Genomic DNA, 20,863 nt, shown 5'->3' with positions numbered 1-20,863 from the left:
TGATAAAAGTAAATTAAGCAACGATTAGGTACCGCTTTTATTATTATTACTAACAACAAGCAACAAATGAGGAAGTGCTAATTTAATGAACCATAAAAGTTCAAAACACAGCTTTTATCTTTCGATGCGATTTAATTTCATTAACGTTTAACTGCAGTTAATTTGCTAGGAGCGAAGTAGACCACGAAACGAACAGGTAAATAAAAACAACATTCCGTACATAACAACAAAGTACTCGTACAATTCGTATTCTCATTTCAACATGACCGCCCATAAAAACGTTGTCTTGAATACAAAAGCGATACTAAGAATATAAACGCACTTAATTTACACATACCACTTGCTCGCAAGTAGCTACTTAATTGCCGCTAGGCTTCGTCTGTCACACTTAAGAACTTTACGACAATTTCTTTGCTACTAGCTTTATATTTGGTCAAGGACAATCAGCAAAGTTGTACCCACCGTGGTCTTGGATTTAAGCAGAGCTGCGCTCGTTTGTACGCTGCCGCTGTTGGTTTGTCTTTCTTCTGTAAAAAAAAAGTCAAATAAGCCGCGGTAACAAGTTGAATGATAGTTGTGTCAAAGTTAAATGCTAAATTATTGCAGCAATTAAGCGACCTTAAACAAAAAAGAAAAGCGTCATTTGTATATCTTTAATGCTACTGTCAACGTTCTCCCTTTAGTGCGCTCAATTTCCAAGTGCTCGGTATGAATGTATGTATATTAGGGTGAATCCCTCTTCATACAAAAAAACAATCGGTACTGTTGTTCCATCGGAAATATATAGAGCTCCGCCAAAATATTTCGGAAAAGCACTTAATAATTACGGGATTTGAAAACATCTCCAAACAAGTTTTTTTTAAATAAAATTAGTTTTAAGATTTTCTTCAAAATATCACCTTGTACTAGGGCTGTGCGATTATTCGATTACTCGAGCAAGTTGGTTAATCAATTATTCGGTTAATCAATTACTCGAGTAATCAAGATTTTGATTACTCAAAACGATGATTAATCGAGTTACTTGAAATATGATTACTCAAAAAAAATTATTTTGCTCGTTAAAAGAGTTTGCTTTGGAAAATGCTTATTTTCTTTTTTACATTCTGTATATGAAAAAAAATTTTCGTTTTAATTTTTGAAAACAGAAACGTTGTTTTCAAAGTATCAAGGAACTTTAACTACTTTATACATATGTAAAGAGTTGAAATGTTGATTACTCATTTTACTCGAAATGTTGATTAATCATAAAGCAAATTACTCAAATATTTTTGTTTTTGGTTAATCAAAAATCTTGATTACTCGAGTAACTGAACTTTTGAGTAATCATAACTTCTAATTAATCGAATAATTGAGTTATTTACTTTATGATTAATTAAAATTTTGAGTAATCAATTAATCGCACAGCCCTACCTTGTACATAAAAATTTTTAAAAATTGTAGCAGCAGAATCAATTAAACGAGGTTTTTGTAGGTGTTTTCTTATCTAAAATTATATATTTCCGGTGAAAAATCGCAACGTTCTTTGGTGGTGCACCCTAATGTATAGTGTACATTTGTGGGTATATCTAATATGCGCTGGCAAGCATACCAACGTGAAAAAATTGTAGCACACGCCATAGTCGTCTAAGTCGTCTACGCCTTCTGCTTGTTTAACTTGTTCTCACCATTTACCTTGCTCTTCAGTGGCAACATCTTCATTTTAGCCATCTTTAAGGCGCACGTATACGCCTTAGCGCTTTTAATTAAGCAGATTTGGCTGCCTTAACCCAGCTTGGCCGTCGCCAAACGTTTTTGCGTTGCGTTCTACCTGTCGACCTACACTGGCGTGTATATTTATTCAACTAAATAAGTATGTGGAAAAAAGAAAAGCGCGGAGAAGGTCAAAGTAACCATCTACCATGTTGAGGCTGAGGCTGAGGTTGAGCATAAGACTGACAGTTCTGCAGACTTGGCATGGTGGCGTAAGCAGAAGTAGTATGGAAATGCATTGGGCGTATCATATTAAGAATGCTTAGTGAGTAGTGCGATGTGAATGTCTGTGTGTGTGAGATATTTCACGCTGCGGTTTTAGGAAGCAAATGTGCGGCGAGCAAAATGTATTTATCTGCACGGATTAGCATATGTCAAGCGCGGATCAAGGCTTGTACAGAAGCAATAGCAGCAAAAAATATTGCATTTTGGTTTGGTTTTAGTATTATCCATTTGAAGAAATTCGTGCTTAAGGAAATTAATTATGCAGGGTGAAATAAAATTAATAAAATGAAAAGAGAAAACTAAAATAAAAAGATAAGAAATGAAATAAGAGATGAAGTCAAATAAAATTGAATAAAATAAAATGAGATACGATGAGATTAGAAAAGCACGAGCGCTTAGGTGAGATAAGAATAGATAAAATGAGGTTAGATGAAATAAGTTTAGATCAGATGAAAGGAAATGAGATAAGACGAGATCAATGAGATGAGATGAGATGCGATGAGATAAGATGAGATGAGATGAGATGAGATGAGATGAGGGGTAATTTGATACGTTTTTGTAGCAAAAAGTTGTTTATCGTACTTATAAAAATAAACTTTTTGTCCTTGGTATTTGATAAAGAAACTGCAAACCAAATATCGGTGCCTTTTGTTTTTGTAAACTGCTTAGCAAGTGCTCAAAGTCGTTGTTAGTAAAAGCTTAAACAGACGGAAGCGTTGATCCGGACTAACTCGGACTTAATCCGGATCAACTGCAGTTAATTCCCGAGTTGATCCGGATCAACGCTGCCGTCTGTTTATGCTTTAAGTTAAGTATTGGAATCAATTTTGTGTTCTGTTTTTTTTAGCTTTTTCGAGCAAGCATATTAAAGTTATTAATTAGCTAAAAATTAAAAAAAATATAGAAGATAAAGGAAAGGTGATTACTTTTCAGATCTATGATTGTTGTTTTTCGAGAGAAAAACACACACTTCTGACATGGCTGCTGCGTTTAGCTTTCCGGCTTTCAATTGAAGTTAATATAATTTGGCAATGTTGTTAAAAAATAGCCACTGTGTAAATAGTTTTTATAACTAAGTGGCTTATTTTTAATGCAAATTTTTAGAAAAATAACTGCATTCGAACTTTTCCAATAAAACCACAAGTTTAAAAGTGGCCCTTTTAGATCTATCGGTCGCCAAGGGTTAAGATTTTTGTTTTCAAATATATGGAAAATCATATTGCCACAAAAAATTTTCTGAGGACCACTATCTCTGAAGCAAAATATATGCGTCCAGCAACACAGGGCAAGCATAGCGTAGGTGGATTATATTGTGAGAAAATTTATTAGAAAACGTACTTAAGAATGAAGTCGGCGGAATGTGTGCTTACCTACTTTTTAAATCATTTTATTTGAGTTAACTGATATATACGGAATAATATGGTTTTTTCCAACCAGATTATAAAAAAAAACACACCTCATAAGTTGCAGTCATTGGTACCACTGTATGTGTGAACTAAAAACGTACATATAATATGTGACGTAAGCATCTGTGCCTACTACTTTTCAAAGAATTTAAATTTTAATACCTAAACTAAAGTTTTTAAACACTTCGAAGTTTTATTTTTATTTTTTTCATTTGCTTGTCGTGTTTTTCCCCTTAGCACCGCTTTATTTTCACTTTGCTGACATTTCTTTTCCTCATTTGATATTTCATTTTTCACATGAACTTTTATTACTACAATAACTTTCCAACTTTCTTTCGATAGTAGGCGTTTTCTTATATTGTACAAAAGTTTATTTTATTATCCAAATGCTACCCTAATTAACTGTCAAGTGCACACATTTGTTATGCAAGCGCTTTGCCCAAAAGTCAGCAAAGAAATTAATGCCAACAAATTAAAGAAAAAAAATTGCTATTCAATTAAAGCGAAAATAAAATTTTACTTCACTGCTGTTGTATACTTTGATCAACTCATCTCTACCTGTGGACATTTTAAAGAATAGACTTAAGTTATTTCACGACCAAACAAAATTTCATATGTCGAGGAAGCACGTCGAGCCCAATATAAAAAGATATTTGAGCATATTTACGCTTAAAAAATTCGTCGAAATTAACAAGTAAAGAAAAAGTTTATTAATTTTTCACACGCTTTTATATTGCCAAAAAAGAAACATCACTAATCCACCTGGTCGTTTTCCAAATGTACTTTAAATATACATAATAGCTGTTTTAGACTTTTTAATGAGTTTTGAACTTTTCGTAATTATTTTGACAATTTTGCGGAGCCACGCACTGCTTACCACAGTGGCCGTCAAGTTATTGCCCTCAAAGGGATGTATTCTCTTTTATGGTTAGAGACGAGCTCCTTATCACACGGAACAGCCAAGGCTTGAAAGGCAAAAGTAACTAATAATTGCAAAACTCTATATCGCTTGTTTATAGTGAAAAGTTGCTAAGTTCTATTTTAAAAATTTTACAGCGGAGGAAAGAATCTTCTTATATTGAATAAATTCAATTTATGTATTGCACTTTGCATGACCTTTTTAAATTTTTGGTAATTCGAACTTTATGTTATGACGAATAATGGAGAATAGAAAAGGTATTTAAAAATACAAAACACAAATACTGTGTGCTTAATAAAAAAGTATTTTAAATAGATATACAAAACACTCTTGTAAAAATGTCTTTAAATACAAAATACAAATACTGCTTAGTGAAAAAGTAATTAAAATACAAATACAAAACACTCTTGTAAAAATTTAATTTATGTATTTTTGCATCTTAAATACTTGTATTTGAAATACCTAACATCTCTGTTTAATACGCTTTATAAATATATACTAAGTATGTGCTTTGGTTTTTGACCAAATAATCTCCACGGCATAAGAAAACTCTGTCCCAATTATCTTCTGGGCATGAAGTGCAAGGATGATAGTCTATTCTTTTTTCTATTCTCTTTTACCACTGCACTATGACTCTCTTTATGGCAGCTTTGCAATTATCATGAACAAAATATTCCAAAAATTACAAAGAAAAGAAAATACTGACAAAAGCAAGACACTTTATAATAGCCAAAGGTAATTGCAATAACGGCAATGACTACAAAACAAAGGGCTACATAAGCAAACAAAAAAGCATAAGAAAATGAAAGCAATGGAAATGTTATCAAAACCATGCCAGGTTTCAAACAATAAAACAAATACAATTTTGAGAGTAAATGTAATTTTCTTGTCTGCAAGAAAAAAGGGGGAAAACATAAATGCTATACGCCGTATATGATATGCGCATTCGTATGAATGAATGTGCATTAGGGTGGTCCTTAAAAATAAAATGAAGGAGTTTTTTTGTAGGTCTCACCCCCTCAATCGGTAACACCGCTGTCACAAATATCACATATAAATTTTGGACCCGAGTGGAGACGGTTAAGGCGAGTCGCACAGGGGACAAAGTACAGATTCCTCTTTGGAGACCCAAAAAATTAAAATTTATTTATTTTTTTCATATAATACCCAAAATCGGTACTACCATAGTCGAAGGTATCAAATATGAATTTTGGTTCCGATTGGAGTCGTTTAAGGCGTGTCGCAAAGGGGTCAAAGACCAGAAGCCTCTAAGGACTCAAAAAATTAAAAAAATATATTTTTTTCATTTAACACCCAAAATCGATACTACTAAAGTCGAGGATATCACATATATGTAAATTTTAGTTCCGATTGGAGTCGGTTAAAACGTCTTCTTAAAGCAATCTGAACTTTGACCGCTGTGCGACGCGCCTTAACCGACTTCAATCTGGACCAAAATGTATATGTGATACCTTCGACTATAGTAGCATCGACTTTGAGGTTGAGGCTTCGGAAATCTGATGTAAAAATGTTCTTCCTACATTTAAGGACCACCCTATTGTACATATTTATAACGAAGGCAAACCAAACAGTGAAGGAAGTGTGAAAATGCACATACATATTGCAGGAGAAGCTGTTGAACTTACAACTTGCACAGATATAGTCTCTGTTACAGTAAGGGAGAAGCGTCTATTCACACACAGCTCACTCATGTGACAAGCACTGCAAAACATACACCTTTGCGTAGCCGAAGTAGGGCTTACCCTCAACGCAGAAAGGACGGACCTAGTATTTTTTTTTTCAGGAAATATGAGATTTCAAATTGTTCTGGACCAAGAGTGCGCAACCAGTAGCTCAGTTGGCTCACTTTCGCTTACAACAATATCACTGTGGCTCGCCTAGACTAAATTATACCAAACATAGCGATTTGAAGCTCAACCAGCGACGGACGTAAGTCTGTAGATCGTGTCAGCTGACACGACCTACTATCTTATGGGATTCTCGTGTTAGCTAAAGCTGTGATGTTGTTGTTTCTTTACTCTCTCCCTATCAACAGCAATTTCATATGCAGGTACGGAAGGGCGCTCCGTCGGTGGCTGGTTGAGCTATCATTCACTGCTTGGCTCGCATTTGCTCAGCGGGTGGTTTGTATCCTTGCTTTGATGTTAGTTTAGTACCGAAAATTTGTTTTAGGTTGAAGTATTTTTTGCTATACCGAAAACGTTTTTTTTTTACTTTGTTGTCGTTTGGCTTATTAAGTTAAATTTATTGAGCACCGCTGCTCGAGACCTAGTACATCAAAAAATTATTCGACAGCAAACTGTAGTGGCGACCCAATTCGGAAGAGAGGGCTAAGAAAACAACTGTGGTCCCTCTTCCACGCTGGATCCTTACGGCAATTATCAGGCCGATGTTTTCCCACGGAAAACTGGTCTGGTGGACAGCAGTGAAGAAGAAAATATTTCCTTTTAAGAATTATAATGCATAAAGGGTTAATTTGATTAGCATCGCAGGTGCATTTAAACTGTACCATCGTCATCATCTTACCTCTTGTTTTATTTTTCTCCGATGGGCTTTTTGTTCGAAAGCATAGCGTTCAAAACAGCCTTCAGGCTTAAGCCAAGAAGCAATTTGTTTGCAGGTCACAGTAGTTTGACGCCAACATACTCCGAACGGATCAATATTCTCCGATCGTATCACTACACGATCTCGATCCAGTACTTTGAGATGAATGCCAGAGCTACTCTTGTGGTCGAAGGCTGGTGTGTTGCATTAAGGTTGGCTGTCCCGGTGCACGTTTATCTTTCAAATTTCAAAGCCCAATTAAAAATATCTGGCTCCTAGCTTCGCTGATATACATTCATGTAGATTTTATTGTGCGTAGAATTTTTTATCACTGTTTATTTCGCTACTCAGCCAAACTCCTAACTAGTCTTCTAATAAATAATTTACATTTGTTTATACTTGCACGAGTATGAAATTATAAAGGGTTGACTGAAAAGAATTTCATCAAGAAACAAATTTATGAATGCATAATTTAAAGGCACATTTGTTTACATTTTGAAAACAAATTTTTTATTGGCACATGTATGGGGAATCCTGAATTTGTTTACATGCCTTGGATTGAGTCACCCCATTCACCATATGAAATTGCTTATATGTACGTATGTACGTATGCACACGACCGCTCATACCCAAAATTATTACGACTTTTAATGCTCAACAATTCCGTGTACATTTATTAGGTACTTAAACTTTTATGGTTACATTTTATTTGGAACTTTTCATAATGACACCACTACCCATCTGCTTTTTTGTGGGTCGGTAAAAAAGGGTAAAACAAAATTTCCTTAAAAAATATTTGGTCACATTCTGCTATTCCTATACATATGTACATACTTTTATATACATACATACATACATACCTCCATATGCTTCCTATGTGAATAACTTATTTCATGCATATGTATCCAAATGTATGAAAGTACATATGTACACTAGACTGCATCACTTCCCATACAAAAAAAAAAATCGGTACCGTTTTTCCATTGGAATTATAAAATCTATTATATTTTAGGATTTCCGCCAAAATATTTCGGAAAAATATTAAGATTTACGTGAGCTGGACCGATTTTAAAATATCTCCAAAAATGGAGTTTTATATGAATAAAAATAGTTTCTTAAAGTTATTTTTTGAAAAAATCCCCTCAAATGACAAAACTGTTTAAGCTTAAAAAATTTGCATAAAAATATTTTTAAAAAAATTTAATTTTGAACGGAATCGTAATGCGATTTCTGATGCTGTTTACCTTTCTACCGAGATCCCATAAGGCTAAATTAGAATAGTTTTGGCCCAGTTATTCGTAAATCAATCTTTGAAAAAAGTTAAAAAAAAAGAGTTTTAAATATTTTTATGCAGATTTTTTAAGCGTAATCTTTTTTGTTTTCTGAGGGGACTTTTTTCAAAAAGTTCTTTATGAAACTATTTTTGTTCATAAAAAAACTCCATTTTTGGAGGTATTTTCAAATCGGTCCAGCTTGCTTAAATCTTAATATTTTTCCGAAATATTTTGGTGGACGTCTTAAAATATAATAAGTTTTGTAATCCCAGCGGAAAAATCGCAACTTTTTTTTTGGTGATGCAGTCTAATGTACACAATTAAGCTGGGCTTTTATTCACAGAGAGAAACTTTTCCTTATCCCTACCACTAACTTCTTTCATTTTCTGCTCACGTTTATTAATTAATTTGTTTTAGCTTTGGTAAATACTTATGTATGTGTGTATTTCTTGCTTGTCTTTTATTTGCCTTATCATATGACACGTGGACAAATTTTATATACATACATATGTACATGCGTATGTATATATGTATGCATATGGACAAGACAAGAGACCTACATTTATGACCTTCTACATCTTATTGCGGCAATATGTCTACGTGCTTGCATACATAGATAGGTTGGTGTTGTTTTCTGTTGGGTTTAGGAAGCAGTGGTAATTAATGGCTTCGTAACAAAGGCGATGTCCTGAAAAATTTACTTAGCTCCTCTTCTTCGCTGGTAACAGATGATTGAAAGTGTTCTTAATTATTTACAAACTGGTTTAGGTGTGTACATAGTTAAAGCTTGGCAGGGTATTGTAAGATAAAATGGGGAGTAACTTTTAAGTATCCAAAAATTCAGTTTTGAAAGATGTGCAATGTCCTAATCGAATTTCTTATTTTCAGATTTCCAAAAAATTACGTATGATCTTTGAATCAAAAAAATGTATGTTCTTATCTTAAGGGACTAAAATATACAAACATTCAGTTTTCAAATTAGGAAAAATGTACCGAAAATTAAATATGTGCCATTTTAGTTAACCAAATTTATGTCTGGTTTTTATGTTATCAAAAATGGATACTGAAATTTATATCCTGTTATAAATGACCAAAAATATATGTCCAGTTTTTAAATGGGTGAAAGTTTATGTCCACATTTTTAAGTACCAACATTTTATGTCCTCTGCTTGAAAGGCCAAAAATGTATGCCCATTTTTTGAATGGCCGAATTTGTATGTAAAATTTTTTATTGGCGAGTAGTTTATGTCTGGGTTTTAAATGATCACAAATGCATTCCAAAATTGATATTCTGTTCTTAAATTACAGAAAATATGCATATGTCCAGTTTTTAAATTAGTAAGAAGGTATGTCCAGATTTTAAATTACCAACATTTTGAGTAAAATTTTGAAAACACGAAACATTTTTATCAGTTCTTTTATGAACACAGATGCGTACGTAATGTTCAAGGCGTTAAGCCTTAATGCGTTTAACTATCTCCACGCCACTCCATGTTCTTCAGTACCCGTCTCCAACACAGACTGGACCAGGTGTTGTCTAGAAAGCCGCCAAAGCCATTTTCATTTTTATTCAACATGTTTCATGTTTCTGCTCCATACAAAGGGATGGGAATGATGAAAAATGTTTAGAGCATAAAGCTCTACCCAGAATTACAGCGGACGACGGTAAAGCGGTCGGCGGTAAGTGAACAGCTGCACAGTTGCCGCAGTAAAGTCTGTCAGAGTAAACACAATTGCGGCTCACGGCGGTTTCCGTCAGTTGTCATTTTGATTTGAAAATTATTATTCAAATTAAATATTTTTTCGGTATTTGCGTGTACGCTGATTTGCTGGAAATAGAAATGGATGAAAACATTGGAAAACATGTGAAAATAATAAAAATTGCTACAATCAACACTCAATCAACATTGTGCCGTCTCCGCTGGGCGGTAAAAATAGAAATAAATTTAAATCAGCCGAAAAACGTCGGCGGTAAAAACGCTTCCGCCGCAATCATGAGCCATTCCATATGCCTTTGTGAGTTTTAGTTTTGACAGCGGTAACCGTCGGCCCAAGGTGTATTAAACAAGGTGGTGTTGGGGCGACAGCTGAGTTTTTCGCCGTGGAGGCCATTACGTCAAAATGATGTGTTTGTTGTAACTCATACCAATGACAGTGTGGCCATCAGCGTATAATTTGTTAGTGTAATTTTTTACTTATATACGGCCAACACCACCTTGTTAAATACGCCTTGCGTCGGCCGCTTTACCGTCGTCCGCTGCAATTCTGGGTAGAGCTTAGTTGTTATTCGTTGAGAGACACAGATTTCCAGGCTAACATTATTGGTCCTACTTCACAAAGTAATATGCACCAACAGTGAAGTGAGTGGTAAGCACTCTATACCAGTACAGGACGAGCCTTTGCTTGTTGCCAGGAGGTAAATACTTTGAATTGTTTTCGTTCTCCAGTACACAAACTTATTTCACCTCTTTTCCTAAGCATTTTTGATGCGTTGACGGCCCTGTTGCTGAGCTTAATGATGCCAATATTATCAGCGTGTCAATTTGAATCACAGCACATTTGCTGCACAAAATGATACCTTATCATTTGAAATTGTACAACATACAATGAGACTCCAAACTTGTGGCATCAATTCATCTACTACATACATATTTATCTATGGTAGATAGCTATAGTAAAGTTTTCAAGTACACGAGTTCTTCGCTGCCGAGTACACTGCGCGGGTTTTTGTGGTTTTCAAGACTCATTAAGCCTGTCTAACGACGTCTTGTTCTAATGGTTATCCACCTATCTACACGAGTTCATCCTTACTATCCTTACTAATAATATAAATCCGAAAGTGAGTTTGTTTATTTATTATATTATTTATTGGAAAATTATATTAAAGAATGGATGACAAGGGGCTTCGAAAAGTTGTGGTTTGAAAGTATTTTGGAAAGGGTTGCCACCTGTTGGAAAAGCCAGATTTAAATTAATTATTAGCCAGCTATCTGAAAAATTAATATCTGGGTGCCAAATGAAAGATTGCTAAGAAACCTTCATACATTGAACATTTAAAATATTACTTCGGAGTTTTACAAGCGTTGCCACTCGTTTAAAAATTAAATTAATTTAATTTAAACTAATTACTACAACATGGGTATCAACTGAAAGGATTTTGATAAGGGTTTTAGTTCTAAACTACATGTAGGAAGGTTGCCACCTGTTTGAAGAATCAAATTCTTCTTGAATTAAGGGAATTTGATAATTGGAATATGTATCACAATATGGATGTCAGACAGGAGGGATTTAATTGGGTTTTAATAGGAAAATATTTCGAAGAATGTTGCCTCCTGTTTTAAAAGTCGAGTTTAAATTAGAAATGTTCAGCTTGTACATGTAGAGTTTTCTGAAGTTTTTTGCAGAGGGTTGCCACCTATTTTAAATCTAAATTCGAATGCAATTATGCATATATAAGTTTATGAGTTATTACAATCTAGGTTTTAATCGGAAGAGTCTTTAAAAGGCTTTATTTCTAAGCAACATATGTATAGCAGGGACTCCACATGTTTGAAAATTCAAATACAACTTGAACTATAGGAATTAACGGTTTAAAAAGTAAAATTCAAAATTTTCAATCATTTCAATTAATTATTACAATATGGGTATCAATCGAAATGATTTTTAAATGGCTTCATTTCTAAACTGTATGTACATAAGTATGACAAAATTTTAACAATCTAGAAATTTCATACACTCAGCGAAGCGGGTGAGACCGATCTAGTATTTTAATAAATACTTCGGCTTGCTTGTTGAATATTGTCAACAACTCTTGTTTTATTTTCTTTTTGGTTGTTGGTATTTCTTGTTATTCACCTAAACATCTTTTGTCGATTAAAATTTAGCTAAGGGATTTCAACAATCCCATTGCTAGTTAAACTTTCGTTTCCAATCTATTTATTAAATCCCGCTGTGTAAGAGAACATAGATAAGTTCTCTTCGAACATCACCCAAAGAGCTCCAAAATGTTTTGAAATAATGCTATCAATAATATCCTAATAAAACTTATCATTTGTCAAATAAGATTCCTGTCAGGCACGAGTAAGTAAATAATGCTAAAAATATACATAACTGATCTGTACTGCATTCTTTACCATAAGCTTAAGCAAAATAAAATCTCATACAAGAAGTCCGCTGGTCACTCAAATCAATAAATAAATAAATGTTATACTTTATCACTCAGAAAATATGCGTAATTCCAATAGAATGTTGGAGAAACGTGCCGAGCATAACAAAGACTAAGGCAATGCTGGCCAAATGGGACTTCTTCTTACCAATGTGTGTATGTATTTACATACATTCGCAAGTATTCATATGTGCTAACATAGTTTACTGGAGCACTTGGCAAATCAGAATGGACGCCAATGGCAAAAGCACGCACGCCAAGTAAGTTTTTGCTTAGTATTCATAAGGATAACTGGACAGCGGAGCAGAATAACAAAAACAACAGCAAATGGCAGAAGCAAACAATGATAATAACTCGTTAGTGTTGTTGTTAGGAGAGAAAAATTATATTTATTTTAGCACAAATGGAAATTGCAAACAGCCAACTAGTCGACTAGTAGTAGTGCTAGCCAGTGCCGGATTTATGACCCATGGACCCCCAGGTTTATTCTGTGACAAACTGTGATCTCGGATCATCCTCCAGTTATTACTTTTCTAAGGCTGTTGTCTGGACATTTTTTTATTTGCTTTCAAAATTAGGAGATCTCAGTGTTAAGAGAGTTTATAATTTTTTTTCTTTTTTATGTATCACGAAACAGAAAATATAATACGTACTTATAGTGTCGGACAAATTAATAAGTTGGCGACATTTTGACAAGTTTCGATTATTTTTCTTTTGTTTGTTTAATGTTTATTAAAGAAAAACTCATTGTCTGACAAAAACCGTATAAGCCCAAATTTTAAACTTTTTACAAAAAGTATAAAAATTCAGCAAGTTTCATCTAATTTTTAATTAGAGCTTATAGAAATAATTTTGGTATGCACTTTAAATCCCATTGAATTTTTGTACAATAAAGTGCAAATTTGAAGATACTAAAAAATCGCGTTTGATTTTTGGCAATTTTTTATTTATTTTTTTTTTGGTGTTAGTGACACGCATTTCCGTCTATTTATTTAAACACATTTTTTGATTTCTTTTATCACATACTTTTTAATGTCGGAAAATTTTTTCGCTCTTAAAACTAAAAAAATTATTACGAACAAAAAAACTCCTCAAAAATGAGAATATGTGGTAATTTTCAGACCAAGTGTGGTAGATGTGGTACACGCTCAAAAAAGTGGTAGATCTACCACAATATGGTAGAAGTCCGAGCACTGGTTGGGCTACTTACAATTTGAATCGCCTTCGATTAGGGAACTCAGCATGGCATTGAATAATTTTTGCCACTTTTCAGTATTTATGTTTTTCATCTAGCGCGGGCCCCTTAGGCTAGCGCCTATGTTAACTATGCTAAGGTCCAGCACTGGCGCTCCCTTTTTTCGCATTTATTTATATGTATGTATGTAGTAAATACCATCCATATACATATATTTTGAAAATATTTTTTCTAAAAAAAAACCTTTACATTTTCCAAGCTCATTTGATCATCCAACGAAGCGAAAGCGTGTGAAAAAATTGAAACGGGATGAGCGCTTTCTTGCTACAATAAAACTTAAAAATAAGAAAAAAAATATTACAGTGTGCCATATGTCCACCACTGTCACTACATAAATACCTACGTACCGTATGTATATATTTACAACAGCTTCAGATTCCAGACTAATGGACGAACGCGGAACGAGATTGCATACTGATCCAGCTTGCACCATATGTGCATATTAATACAAATGCATACATATATGTATGTTCCTATGTACATAAATAAATTTGCAGCAGGAAAAACTGTGCACATCGACGTGCGAGGCATAGTATGTTGGGGCAGCAGTTATGCGAAAAATAATATAAGAAGAAAGAAATATAGAAAGAGAAAATAAAAATAAATAAAAATCTGCACATATTTTAATATGCAATGTGCCTTAGTCAACAAGGACAACTCAAGCGACCACTGATGGAAGAAATAAAAGAGTGGAAGCAAGCAAGAATAAAAATGATATCCTTTACAAATTTTCCCCCTTATATGTAGGTATGCAGATATACATATATGTACATATATACAGATGCGTGCATCCACATACGGAAGGCGCGCGTCTCGCCTAATACTAGAAAATCGGTCAGCAAGCGTTTAGCATTTTATAGTAACAGAAAAAACAAAAACAAGAAGAAAACAGCTTAACTCAAGCAACACATGGCTGAGCAGTAAGAAGCATATTACGTGCCACACGACATTCACTGGTCAGGATTTACTGATTGACTCAGTGACCAACACACTTTGGGGTAATGCCAGCGGTCGTTGGCAAGCGTTGGCTCCGCTGCGGTTGCAATGACCGCGCTGGCATAATGTGGGGATCTCAGCTGAATGGCTTTAAACTTTAGTGCTATTGTTGCTTAGCTACATATGTATTTAAGCACATCATTCTTAGATATACACTTACATACATAAAGGCGTATGGAATAGTTATGTGTGTCGCATGGTTTTAACTTTGACCACTCGCCGTCTAATTTTTTTAATTTTTTATTGTTGTTATTTACACTTGCAGTATGACAAAAGTTCTTATTGCAAGCTACTGCACAGTGGTCGAAGATGCAATGTTTTACGCGAAAACTTAGAAGAACTGCTACGATTTTAATAAAACTGTAGTATTTTTGCAATGCTAAATCCGAATGTGCGATAAAATTTATAGTTTCACAGTTCACAGCTGTCAAATAAACTGTCAATTTCTCCAAAAATAAATACATTTCTTTGAAAGTGCCACTTATTAAATAACTTCAAAAAAGGAGGAGGTTATCAATTTGTCGGAATATTTTTTTTTTACGTTAACCGATTTCTATAATTCTTCTTTCCACATAACGGGTGGTTCCATACTAATTTCGTTTAGATCCGATCATTGGATCATGAAGAAATTAACGGTACTCTTAAATTTGTATATGAGAATTGAAGTCGGTTTTGTTTTTTGCTTAAAAATTACTTGTTTGATTTCTAGACGCGGGGATCAAGAATTGTATATCAAATTAAAACTTTGATGGATGACAGCTGTAAAATGGACTGTGTATTTTTCTTTTATATGGAACTCTCGGAATTTGTTTCACTTTTCTGTGTGAACATGATGTCTTATAATAAAGAACGAATACAAACAAAACAAAAACTACAACAAAAATGATTGCTTTATTACAAAAAAAAAAATCCCGGGTGGGACAATGTTTGTCACGGATGGAATACGTATGAATTTGTATACGAAAATGAGCTTTTAGTGTGTTCCATATCAAATATTAGTTATAAAAAATATATGGAGCCAAGAAGGCATTCAATTCACTCACGTTTTATCTTATTATAGTGCCTTTTGTATAGAAAAAAATGCCTCAACGCGATTTCCTAGCGTCTTGACATTTTAACTTTTACATATTTAAATTTAATGGGGCATAAAACTGCTTACCTAGAATTTTTCTAAAAATTCTGGTCAAAAAGTTTTAAAATTTTTGGGTAAATGTGGATTTATGTGGTTATGTAATATGTTAGACTTTTATAAAAAAAAAAACTATGGTTATGTAATATGTTAGACTTTTATAAAAAAAAACTATAAACATTAAACAAACGAAAGAAAAAACTAAAACTGGCCACTAACTCTCTCAACTTAATCAGCTGACTACAAGGGTAGGTAATGGGTGAGTCCGCGCTTCCCCCTCCTCCTCTGTGTCCACCCCAGCAAACAAATAAAGCTTATCAGCCCTGTAAACCTACCTCTGACAGCTGTCCCACTCGTAGCTGTCACGGGTGGGACATGGTTCACTGTTGAATTATTTTTATCTAACTATGTGGAAACGAAAATGCAATTGTGGAAAAGATTTGCAATGATATTGATAGATTTTTATTTATCAAAATAGATTATTTATTTTGTGAAAAGGAAAATCGTCAAGTATTCGAGGACAAAACTTAGTAATACAATCAATAATTTTAATTATTATTTTTCCCCCGATTTATTGGATACTTAGTAAAAATCCTGTAAATTGATTTGCTAGGGTTTAAAATGGAAACAATTTTTAACTGACTTCCAAAAAAGGAGGAGGTTATCAGTTCGGCGGAATAATTTTCTTTTTTTTATGTATGTTACCGCATAACTTTGGACCACGTCAACCGATTTCGATATTTCTTTTTGCATTGGAAAGGTAGTAATTGAAGTCGGTTTTGTTTTTTGCTTAAAAATTACTTGTAAATTTCGCAATTTGAATATTTTCCGTCAATTGGATTGAAAAAACATTTTCTTATTTCGATTAAAATAGTTTTCTGAACAGCATGGCACCATTTTTCCTGTGTGGAATTTTTCCACCTTAAGTGCTATTTTGACTGTATGTTCTATTTACCGTTTTTTAGTCGGAAGTAATTTTCTGACAAATTCTATTTGTTTTCACGTCACATCAAAAGATGGCAATTTTTCCCGGTTCCCAGGCACATCGTCTTCAATTACTGCCATCTGAATCATAAAAGCAGCAATTGCAATGAGATTCCTATGTAGCTAATCACTTTCTTACTTTGGACTGCAGTATATATGCTTATTATTATTTTTCTCATCTAAATGTTACACCAGCAAAAATAAATTTTACTGGGGGAGGGTAGGGGCCCACAAGCCAAATTTCCCTCGCCGGGCCCGGATTTCCTCTCTACGGCACTGCACAGCTGCATGCACAAAAATTCCATATAAGGTATTAGTGTGATATAAGAATACCTATAAAGCAATAAATTGATGGCAGCTCAAATCTTACTTAGCCTTCTTGCTTGACACATCCTCCGGACAACTCGTTCGGAGTTTACTGCGGAATCTTCATGACTTACACGCATGCAGAAGTGGTAATTGATGATTTTCATTGGCCACATTGTCTACCCACCATTTTTGGTCGAATAAATACTTTTTTTGATATATGCATACAACCTGAGAGGATTCACTAAGTTAACCATTTGCTTAAAATGTTGATTTTCGATATATATTATATTATATAAGTATGATAAAACTTTTTTTATATGGTAGAAATGGGCTCATAAAACTGCATATCCGATTTTTTCCAGGAATTCTGATTAAAAAATTTAAAATTTTGATCAACATTTGATAAAATTTGTCGAATTTTTATAAATCTTACACAAAGTTTGAAACTTTCGGTTAATTGGCTTTCGTTGAATTATGAACTATATTTTTGCAAAGGAAGTATATAAATAATAAGTAAAGATATATATAATTGTGGAATCTTTTAAAGAAGTCGTTAAACTACTTCAAACTACCTACACGTGTATCTTGAAAGAATATTCACGGATCACATGACTTGATCAAAAAATCTTCTTGAGATGCAATTTTTTTAAAGAAATCAAATATAGAGAGATTTTTCTCAACAAAAATCACTCGTAAATTCAAGCTCAACTTCCACCTAAGTAAAATGCAACTTTTGCAGCGAAACTTAAATAAAATAGCTCGAAATACTTAACACAATAAAAATAAAATAAACTAAATGCAACAACTGCTGACAAAAGTAAACACTTGGCTGACCGCCACTAACTCTACCAGCAACACAGCTTTCATATTGTGTTCTTCTAACTTTATCTGCCATGTTGTTTGCGAACTTTAAAAAATTTGCTGACTCATTCTAATATCTGGTCGAGCAAACACTTTTAATGTACTTGTTATTGCTTTTGTTGCTGGCGCCTTGCACTGACAGTGATGGAGTGTCGAGGCAGAGCTAAGTTCAAACATTTCTGCGATTTTTAGAGAGGTTTTTTGTAAGTGTGTGTTACTATTGTTTGATTAAAACTTCTCGTCACGGCAACTGATTTGAAATGACCAGAATAATTAGAGAATTTGCGAATAATAAACTACTGACTGTTAAAAACTAAGGTGGACCCTCAGCTCGATGGCGAACCAGATACTGCAAGCCTTCATCGTGTTCTCCTTCTTATTTGGCGTTATAACCGCCTAAGCGATTTTGGCCGACCTCAACAAAGCAAGCCAGTCGTTCCTCTTCTGTGCCAACTGACGCCAATTGGAAATGCCAAGTGAAGCCAAGTCATTCTCCACTTGGTCTTTCCATCGCAGTGGAGGCTCCCTATTCCTGTGCTACCACTAGCGGGTTCCGAGTTGAATACTTTCAGAGCTGGAGCGTCGGAGTCCATTCGAACTACATGGCCAAGCCAGCGGCGCCGCTGTACTTTATTTCGCTGCATTTTGTCCTTGGCGTTGTAAAACTCCTACAGCGCATCGTTCCATCGTCTGCTGGACTCAAAGAGCCGCCTCATCGGATGTTGTCATTGTCCATTCTTCTGCACCATATACCAACCCGGGCATGATGAATAACTTATTAACCACTGGGCTACGGAAATTGGACTGATACATAGCTAATGCGGACAGATCCGAATGTAAAGAAGAGCTGGGCCAGAATATCTGAGATATATCGGATAAATCCAAACATTATTATCTGATACACTGATAGGTGATACCTCGTTGACTGATACCGGGATAGGTGTAGTTAGAGGTTGATATACTTGCAACCTATGGGAAAGCATATGACCATTTTGCAGGCTAAAACGTACGTTATAGAAAGATGCGTGGACTTTAATCAGAACATTTCGATCTTTACTGGCAGTCAAGCGGCTATTAAGGCTTTCAATGGAGTTTGGTTTCTCTGGATTTCAGGACATATTATTATTCAAAGAAAACAATATTGCAGAAAAATTTACAAAGAAAGGAGCATCTACCCCTTTCATCGGCCCAGAGCCCTTGTGTGGCATGGGAAAAGGGGCGCTCTCGTCCCTGGAATGGATGAAGGAAGAAGCTCAAAGAAATCGCTACTGGGACAATTTACTAGGTCAATAATAACTTAAGAATTATTGCAAGACATCTGATAAGACACTGCAGGCTGAACTATTACCTCACTAATCTGTGAATTCGTTCGCAGGAGCGATGCAGATTTTACAGAATGGATATCGAAACTGCAAAGCAGATCTTGGAAAGTTATCCTATACTGATGCACAAACGGAAAATGCACCTGTTTTAACATTTAATAATCGAGAGTATTGCGAAATTAACTGATTTAATAGACACACTATAAATCCATTAAGGGTTCGAAATAAACCTTAATGTCGCAGTACTTTATCCCCAAAAATAATAATAATAATGCGGGGATGAGACTGACTTAGTACTATTCACTCGGATACACAAGATTCCTGTCTGGAATACCCGGAATTATGGGAGACTACTTTACAACCAAAGCTAAGCTAACAAAGTACTTTCAAATCATGCCGGACAGAAAAATGTCGGCGACGCTTAATCTGGAGGAGCGAATAAAGCAGAAAGGTAGGTCGGAAGACTTGAGGAGCTAGTCATCTCTAGACTTCTTACTTGAGACGGACTTACAGCATATCAAACAATCGTACGATCTGCTCATGTACCACTAGACAGACTGTGTGGTATACACGTGCACTGGGCATACATGGGTTACATGGACTATGTATAGATCGTAGGATAGGAAACCTGCTGATTTATTGTTATCAATAAGAAGAACACTCTTCTAGCAGCGCATGCATTCAAACTGCAGAGGCCTAATTAAAGACACAAAGTATAGGGAGCACAAATGTTATAAGGGAACCTATTTGTGAGAGTCCAGACAAAGATTCGATCAGCTACAGGACCTACAATCAGCAATCGACAAAGGGACTGCAATTTTCTTTAACAGGCTAATGAGCAACGGTTCACTGGTTGTTAGTGTATTTGGTAATACTGCAACCTTCCTTCTCTGGCTTAGTGAGCCCTTGACTGAATAGTCAACATATTTAGTCTCAGAGCCAAAAAAAAAATCATCTATTTATATACTCGTATATAGGTATATTGTGTGGTCCATATAGTGTGTTTTTTTTAGTCCTACTATTTTGACAGTTACAGCTCTTTCCAGCTTGAACAACGTGCAAATGAAGTGCGCAACGAATTTGCTCGAAAAATCGTATTTTCTGATGAAGCGCATTTTCATCTCGGCGTCTATGTTAACACGAAAAACTGCTGCTGCTGAGGATCGGAAAACCCGCACGTCATCGTCGGGAAGCCAATGCATCCTCAGGTAGTGATAATTCGGTGCGGTGGCAATATTTGCCCATTTTTCTTGGAAACTACTGCTGGAAACACCATTTCGATCAACGGTCAGCGCTACAGAGACATGCTAAACGATTTTTGTGGCCGAAAATTGAAAACATGGACTTGGATGTTACCTTTTTTTTTAGCAGGATGGCGCGCCATGCCACACAGCCCAATGCTCAATCGATCTGTTGCACGCCAAGTTCGCTAATTTTGTTTTCAGCCGTCTGGACGATGTTAGCCTATTTTGCAGGGCGCCGTGAAGCACCCTACGAACAGTCCATTAACAATTCAGACCCTTACGGCGAATATCAAGCTAGCCATTCGTGAGATAGAGCCGGAAATCGTAGACAAGATTTTAGAAAACAGGGCTAAAAGGATGCGCTACTGCGGGGCCATGAATAAAGTTATATTCCATAAATAATAGGAATGTTTACTCTTTCGAATATACCGATAATATTTGTGCTGAAAACAATTTTTAT

General features: G+C 34.9%; 1 protein-coding gene across 1 annotated transcript in view; it reads left to right on the top strand.

Moving 5' to 3' along the window:
- LOC118742919 (putative GPI-anchored protein pfl2) overlaps window positions 1–20,863 on the top strand; it is a 140,401-nt gene that overhangs the window by 115,315 nt on the left and 4,223 nt on the right. The window lies entirely within an intron of this gene.

The sequence above is a fragment of the Rhagoletis pomonella genome, unplaced genomic scaffold (assembly GCF_013731165.1).
Source record: "Rhagoletis pomonella isolate Grant_MI unplaced genomic scaffold, Rhpom_1.0 Rhpom_scaffold_00007, whole genome shotgun sequence".
NCBI classification, from domain to species: domain Eukaryota; kingdom Metazoa; phylum Arthropoda; class Insecta; order Diptera; family Tephritidae; genus Rhagoletis; species Rhagoletis pomonella.
Note: the sequence above shows the minus strand (reverse complement) of the source record. Positions and strands in the feature narration are given on the sequence as shown.